Source organism: Lathamus discolor, chromosome 7 (assembly GCF_037157495.1).
Source record: "Lathamus discolor isolate bLatDis1 chromosome 7, bLatDis1.hap1, whole genome shotgun sequence".
NCBI classification, from domain to species: domain Eukaryota; kingdom Metazoa; phylum Chordata; class Aves; order Psittaciformes; family Psittacidae; genus Lathamus; species Lathamus discolor.
Window position 1 is genome coordinate 14,230,001 of NC_088890.1, and position 5,348 is coordinate 14,235,348.

General features: G+C 42.6%; 1 long non-coding RNA gene across 1 annotated transcript in view; it reads right to left on the reverse strand.

The window, feature by feature from the left end:
* Positions 1-5,127, reverse strand: part of LOC136018270 (uncharacterized) — a 9,375-nt gene extending 4,248 nt beyond the window's left edge. Inside the window, exons 1-4 of the long non-coding RNA XR_010614325.1 lie at positions 4,989-5,127; positions 4,679-4,810; positions 1,239-1,352; positions 623-669 (exon numbers count right to left, since the gene is read on the reverse strand). This is a non-coding gene — a long non-coding RNA (uncharacterized LOC136018270). The remainder of the gene's footprint in view (positions 1-622; positions 670-1,238; positions 1,353-4,678; positions 4,811-4,988) is intronic.
* Positions 5,128-5,348: the final 221 nt, after the last annotated feature.

Sequence of the window (5,348 nt, forward strand, 5' to 3'; positions counted from 1 at the left end):
TGATGTGTTTGTGCAGCAGGTAGGAAGAGTTATAGCATTGCAGCCCAGGGGCGACGGGTGTGGGAATGGCCGAGGCTGTAACACACACCAAAAGCTACAAATCCTTGGAGAATGTTAATTGAAAAGTTACATCAAATGCACAGCAGGTGGTTGGGACCATAATGGTAAAATATCAGCTCGACCAGAGGCAAGTGACCTGCACAGCTGCCACTTTGGTAATTGGGGGTCACTGTGGGGTGGTTAAGGAGTTGCTGAATTAGGGACTGACAGAGCTGCAGTTAGGAGATGGGAACTGGGTGGCTGTCATGACAAAATTGCACTCCCAGGTGACTCAATGACTCCACCTTTTCATCAGCTTATCTTTGTTATTTTGAGGTAAAAGGGCTGTGGAGGGGATGGAAGGACAGCCATACATGCCATGGGTTTTGACATGATTCAGTGCTGTGGTTGACCTCAGGGTGTGTTCCTCCTACAATTAAAACTGCCAGCTTGCCTATTTGCAGAAAGCAATCTCAGAGTCGCTCCCTGTTGCTGCCTTCTTCCATCAGATAGATGGCTGCCCCTGCTCCACCTTCCCTCCTCCATTCCGAAGATTATTTTTTAAAACAATCTGTATACTCACATTTTGAACATAAGACCTTCCACATCCCTTCACATGCGTGATTTCCTCTGAAGGAAGAAGTGTCCTGTTAGTCCAGCATTATTTGATCTTGTGTGGCTTTTACCTTTCCCTTCTCTTTGATACCAAATTTCTTGACACAAAAATAGTGGCTTTCACACGGATCATGCAGATTTATGTAACTCAAGGGCCATGAGATTCTCTGAGTCTGAAACTGCCTCAACATGAAATAGAAGAAATTGCTAAGAAATGTGCCATGGTGTTTTTTTTTTCCTCTTTCTATGCAGCTTTCCTAATAAGGCAGATGAGAGACAGAGAGACAGATTTTGCTTATAGCATTTGTAGGTGGCACTGTGCTCCTCACCCCCTCCCTGTTCCCCCTCCCTGTCCAGGTGCTGTGAGCAAGGGCACACAAGTCACACATCAGAGGCCAGCAACACTTCTGCCTAATATTGCACTTCCAGCTTTTTCTGTGCCTTTCTAAGGAGTCAGATTCCTAGAAGTATCTGTAAACAGAGCTCAGGAAGACTCCTAACTTTGCCTCAAGTAGTGCATCATGAATACTATAGTTACGAAATGAATGCCCCTAGGAGGAGCACAGATGTAGTTGGTAACCTACCCCATGGCGCCGAGCTGTGCAGAGCAGAGGGAGCAGCAGCAGTCAGCCCCTCTGTGTGCACATACGCTACACTTTTCCTTCTCTTCATCAGTGTCTAATTAAATTCCAGTCAACCTGAACAAAAAGATGCATACTTGTTGCAGGCAGTAAATAAGGATATGTTGGGAAATGAGCATGTATGAATTTTAGCCACAAGTTAAAGAATACTGAGCAGCTGAATTATCAGAAAACTCTTGGGTACCATTTGATAGCAAATGTTTCTAATAACAACATGTAAAATTACAGATCATAGCAGCGACATCAAATCAGCATTTACCAACTCAGAATTAATCCACAAGCAATCCAGTCAGTATTTCTTCCATACATGACACTCCAGTCAATAGCACCATGTTATATTGTTTTTCAAAAACACATGACTTTAAGTGTCCTTTGCTAGCCTGCAACTAGAGGTTCCTGGAATAATCTGCATATAGGAATATATCTGATATGAAACAGCTTTGCCCTTGACTGGAAATAGAGGCAGGAAAACAAGGCTAGTTTCCTAACACTACTCATCAGGACAAACAACTGTACCTCTTGCAATTACTACTATAGTAAAAGACCTGTCTCTGCATTATTGGAATATCGACATAACACTTTTAATTACAGTTTGTGTAAAACTGAGTACTTAAATACAGAATAGGGAAGAGTTTCATCACTGCCTTGGTGTTCTTGGTGTTATTCTGCTCAGGATGAATAACTTACAGTTTGGTGGTCACAGAGCCTGGAGTTACAGATAACAGGGTTTTCCAAGCACTTTCTGAGATCTACCATTCTTTTAGGGCTGATACCTTCCACAGAGCAGCATGAACCCATCTCACTTCCTTGCTGTCCCTAGGAGCCTGAATGCACTTTTGGAGCAAAGACATGGAGAGGGCTCTGAGCTCTCAGCATGTAGTAAGGGTGGAGGCAGCCACCCACTGGGTAATGGCTTCAGCTGGGCAATTCCAGATGTGGCCTGGAGACCTCACACACATATAGCCGCCACCAGAAGCACCAATAGAGAGCAATAAGTGTCATAGTGAAGCATAATCCCCTCTTCAGCCTTGTCAAGGATGGCAGGATCAGACTTCCATTCTCAGATAATAACCATTTCATGTAGGCAGTTACAAGACCTATTTATAGGTATTATTTTAGCTGCCATCTTTACCCTTTAGAGGAAAGGACTGGTGCTTTGGACATGTGGCAATTTTATACTACTCACAAACCCCCATATCTTTCATTTGGGTGTGCAGTATCTGGTTATGTTTCCATCTGGATGACTCTTGAGTTAGTTAGACAGTGATTGTTTTATGAAAAAATGATGAAACAAAAGTAGTTCAGGTAGACTCTGAACTGAAACCAGGTTGGGATCATCTGACTTATGACCCACCCAGGTCTTGTTTGCCTGCTCCAAGAAATCTGGGAGAGGTGTTTACAATTAGCTGTTTGTGTAACCAAGCCATGCAAACTAGTAAAAACAAGTCGTGTGTGTGAGACAGAGAAGGAACATTGACTGCTTTGACAACTGCTTTGCCATTGCTAAGGAAACTGCTCCCTTGGTAACCATGGTCAGTACATCTGTCTTATTTTATCTCCAATTCTCACATAGACACCATCATGGAAAGAATATTAACACAACAAAACCCCCAAACATTTCAGAAAAGGAAAAACTAACAAAAGCACGAGGTTTCTATTAATGTCTTTACCAAAAAGTTTAGGGAGATTCTGCTTTGGTGTTGATTATGACTGTGCCTTGCCTGAGATGTGCTCCTTAAATATTAACTTAAGCACAGTAATAATTTATTCTTTTATTCTGCTTTGTACTTCCTTAAAATGTGATACTTATTTTCTGTTAGTTCTTCTAATTTACCTAATGAAATTGGACTTTGCAATAGGAAAGCCTGAAAGGTGAGAAAGATTTTGCATCTGCCAGAATAAGAGTTTACATTCTTTTTCTAAGGATAAAAACTTACTGACTTGAGCAGGGTAGTACAAAAGTTCTGATCTGAAAGATAACAGCAAACTTTAGAGAGGTCTCTGAACTTTTTGGATCAGGAACATCTGACATCAGCAAGAGCTTTCTTGACAGTTCTGTTTAGATCCTTTAACAAGGAAGAAAACCAGAAACATTCACAGAAACCAAAAACTGGATGCAGTTTTTTGCCACTTTTTGGTGAAATCAGAATACTTTGCTGTACCTACCAATAAATCAGATGTGAAATATTGATAGAAATACAACTTTACACAAAAAATGTCCACAAAACCACCAAATCTAATGAAACAGAAGAAATATGTCTGTTACAGAGGATGCAAACAGTCCCTAAGGCTTTCTGTTCATAATATCAGGCACAATGAACATCCTTTGGGTAATCTTTTCCCTCAGCTCTAAGACATTCTACTACACTGCGCTCGCAGCACCAGAGGTACTCAGGTTTCTCAGTAACTTTAAAAAAGTAGCATTTTCCTGTTCTTGTAAAGAAGGGACAAAATTTGAATGATGGTGAAAGAGGAGGTAAGAACTTACTTACACACAAATTTGAAAGTATCTGTTCTCAAGGTGGGCCATAATGACTGCATGATAGAGGGAGCAGGGGAGCCAGGGCTGTGGTTTGTGGATTTACTGCGACTGCATGCATAGCTACAGCAAATACCTATTTGATAAGAAAAGCCACCATTCAAGCTCAGACCACTTCTCTAGCCTTGTGCTCCCTCTCTAACAGCAGCTGGCAGGAGATGGCTGGAGAAGAGCTTAAGGACAAGGCAGTCATGGTGGTACCTCTCCATGTGCTCTGCCAGTGTCTCAGTAAAAGAAAAGGGATGTCTCTACCAGCCCACCAGGGATACAAGAATGCTGACTGATGGAAAATTTAACACTGGTGTACTGATTCCAAGAACAGGGCAGAGACAGCAATCCATGGCTTCTCATGGTGGTGCGAGCATACTAACACCTCACTGAAGAGTGTGTCACACGCTTTGTGGTGGGAATTAGCTCTGAGTGAAAAGTTACTCACAGCTTCTTTCCTTTGAGTAACCTTGTTGATGACAACACGATAAAGCAATGACTCAGCTTCAGCTGAGACAAACAAACCAGCATCCATTCCTATAGCATGAATATGGTAATTGTATCATCATCAGCAAACCTTACTTTCACATCAGCTATATGTTCCTGATATATCCTTCCTTCATACCCATTCTTTTTAGGAAAAATAATGCAGTGTGAGCTATTGTCACTGGTATCTGATTTCCCACTGCAGAAGTTTTGTGACATTAGCAAAACATAAATACCATTTTACTACTCTGTCATACAGCCTCACCTTTCAATTTTACAAGTAGCATTTGAAACTGATTTATTTACCCAAGGCCATTTACTATAAGCAACACAGCAATTAGTGCTCATGAAACATTGGGTTTAACTTTACCTAGAAACCAGAAGCAGTTGCACCAATGCCACTGGTGTAAGGGAGTTGCCCTGAGTCATTTCTTCCAACTCTTTCCCTCTCACATCTCCAGATCCAGTGGCACGCTTGCAAGAAGCTGTGCTTTTCCTTCCCCTACATGAAAACGAGGGGAAGAGCATCTCAGACCTTCCAGGAGATGAATATGTCTACATGGACTATCAAGCCCTTGGATATCATCAGGAAGCAGCAAGGTGTTCCCTAGGGAGCAGGGAGCCAACAGAGACACCATAGCCAGATGCAACAGTGTGGAGGGAGCCCCTCTCCGCAGTACCTGAGTAAGACGAGCAGGCAGATCTGCAGATAGTGGCCAGGACCAACAAAAAGCCTGGGTCATAAGGCAAAATCGCAATGAGGTCAAGCTGGAAGTCAGCCTGTAGGTCAAGATCAGTACATCCATAGCTCAGATGAAAACCAACGCAGCTCACAGAAAGGACCAAATGTCCCCAGCAGAACTTAAATGGGCTCCCAGACCTGTGGGAGTGCTTAGAGGCACCAGGTGATGCTGATTAGGGCCATTAAGGCTTATCAGTGCCCTCAGGGGCCTGGAAAATTCCACAATAGGAGGAGCCAGCTACATAAAAGATACTCAGTTACTAAAACCCTGATGTTTTCCCCAGCTACAGTACTAAAG